This window comes from Lynx canadensis, chromosome D1, assembly GCF_007474595.2.
Source record: "Lynx canadensis isolate LIC74 chromosome D1, mLynCan4.pri.v2, whole genome shotgun sequence".
NCBI lineage: Eukaryota > Metazoa > Chordata > Mammalia > Carnivora > Felidae > Lynx > Lynx canadensis.
The window spans coordinates 40,520,220-40,522,639 of NC_044312.2; positions in this window are offsets into that span (position 1 = coordinate 40,520,220).

Here is a 2,420-nt window from a genome sequence, read left to right on the forward strand (position 1 = left end):
TTTATCCTCTGCGTGTCACAAATAAGGAGCCCCTGGGGGGGGGGGCGGTGGTGGTGTCAGAAAATTTAGATAATGATGCTAAGTTCTCACAGCTGGGAAGCAGCAGGTCAGTATTTAATTTCAGGTGTGTTTGATCCACATCCCATGCTGCCCATGGGGAGCTAAATTTGCAAACCCAAACCACAGAGGGTCCCATGTACCTCCACCTTACTCCATAGCAACTCGCCCCCATCCTTTTGTTCCTGCTCCTTCCTCAAGGGACCAGGTGGCTCATGCTGACCTTCTAGCCCCTTGGAGAGGCCTTGCATTCACACCTCCTCCCACACGGCACAGCAACACCACCATCCTACCACTCCCGCAGCTACTCAGGCTGTCCTTTCTCTTCCATTGCCTTTGGCCACCATGATGAACACTTTCTCTGGGTCAGGCTCAACTAAGCACTCGACAAACATTACTGCATTGAAGGTTCACAGCAAGCCTCGCCGGGTGTGTGTGGGGTTGTGGTAGGCATTTAGAGAAGTACTTCAGTTTAAATTTTTTTTTTTCAACGCTTTTTATTTATTTTTGGGATAGAGAGAGACAGAGCATGAACGGGGGAGGGGCAGAGAGAGAGGGAGACACAGAATCGGAAACAGGCTCCAGGCTCCGAGCCATCAGCCCAGAGCCCAACGCGGGGCTCGAACTCACGGACCGCGAGATGGTGACCTGGCTGAAGTCGGATGCTTAACCGACTGCGCCACCCAGGCGCCCCGAGAAGTACTTCAGTTTAAACCATCAATGGGCTGAACTCTTCCATTTCTCTTGCAAGCATTGGACTTCCTGTACACAGAAGCTAATGTGACCGTTTCTGGTTCTGACAGACCTGTCATCTCGTTTTCTTGCTGCCTTTCCTCCTATCAGCAGGTCTTCCCTAAACCTAGGGAAGGCCCACTTTGCCTTGGATAGTCTGATTTGGACATAATCTTTACACAATCCTTAACGGTTCCTTCTTTCATCGCCAAAAGTACACAGTCATCCTACCGAAACCGGCCATCGCAGCTAAGGAGAAAGAGCATGTGTTTTGCAAGGTGGTAAGAGTCACTGAGCCTGCAAACCAGGGCTGCTCTCAGAAAGCCTTGTCCCGGGAGTGCCTGTGTGCATCTGTCTCCTGACCTCAGGGTCACAATCTCTCGTGGCCCTGAGTACATGCCCCACACTGGGCTCTGTGCTGGGCACGGAACCTACTTAAGAAAAGAAAAGGAAGGAAAGGGGAGGGCAGGGGAGGGGAAAGGAAGGGAGGGGAGGGAAGGGAAGGGAGGGGAGGGGAATGGAAGGGAAGGGAGGGGAAGGGAGGGGAAGGGAGGGGAGGGGAGGGAGGGGAAGGGGAAGGGAAGGGAGGAGAGGGGAAGGGAGGGGACTGGAGGGGAAGGGAGGGGAGGGGAGGGGAGGGGAGGGGAGGGGAAAGGAGGGGAGGGGAGGGGAAGGGAAGGGAGGGGAGGGGAGGGGAAGGGAAGGGAGGGGAAGGGAAGGGAGGGGAGGGGAAGGGAAGGGAGGGGAAGGAAGGGAAGGGGGGGAAGGGTGGGGAAGGGAGGGGAGGGGAAGGGAAGGGAATGGAGAGGAAGGGAGGGGAGGGGGAGGGGAAGGGAAGGGGAGGGGAACGGAAGGGGAGGGGAGGGGAAGGGAATGGAGGGGAGGGGAGGGGAAAGAGCCTTGGCAGGCAGGCATCTTTGAGACCTGAAGGTAAAACTCACTTATTTTCTTCTCCTGGCCCAGGTGGGGCCTTGTTCATATGAGTGATGCTGGCTGTGTATGCTGAATTGCTATCGCCATACCTAGTGGGTCATGCCAGCCCTGGAGTGAGCTATAGTTTCTTTTTGCAAGTAAAGAAGAAAATTATGTGATTTGCAATCCATCCTAAGGAAGAGAAACAGCCAAAGAAACATGGGAATTTTCTTGCCCCATGTCAAGATGGATTTCCCTGCTGAAGTAAAGCCTGCCTTTAGAATGTATTCATCAACAGCAGTGTGCAGGCTCAGACTGTGGGGCAATGGAGATACAGAACTTGATTTGGAAATTGCAGTTTGGGCAAACATTAAGAAGGTTCTGCTTTTGGGGGCACCTGCTGGCTCACTTGGTTGGGCATCCGACTTTTGGTTTCGGCTCAGGTCATGATCTTAGGGTCTTGGGATTGGGCCCTGCATCCAGCTCTTCACTAAGCATGGAGCCTGCTTGGGATTCTCTCTCTTCCTCCCACTCTGTCCCTCTTCTTCTCTCTCTGTTCCCCCCTCTCTCTCCAAAAAGTAGTTTCTGTTTTTAAGCTTCCATATGCAATTAGAAAAATGTGTTACTGTGCTATTGAAAAGCAATTAGTTCCTGATTGGGGGTTCCTGGGAAGAAAGAGCTCCCATAGAGATACTCTGATTTGATAATAAAGCAAAGTT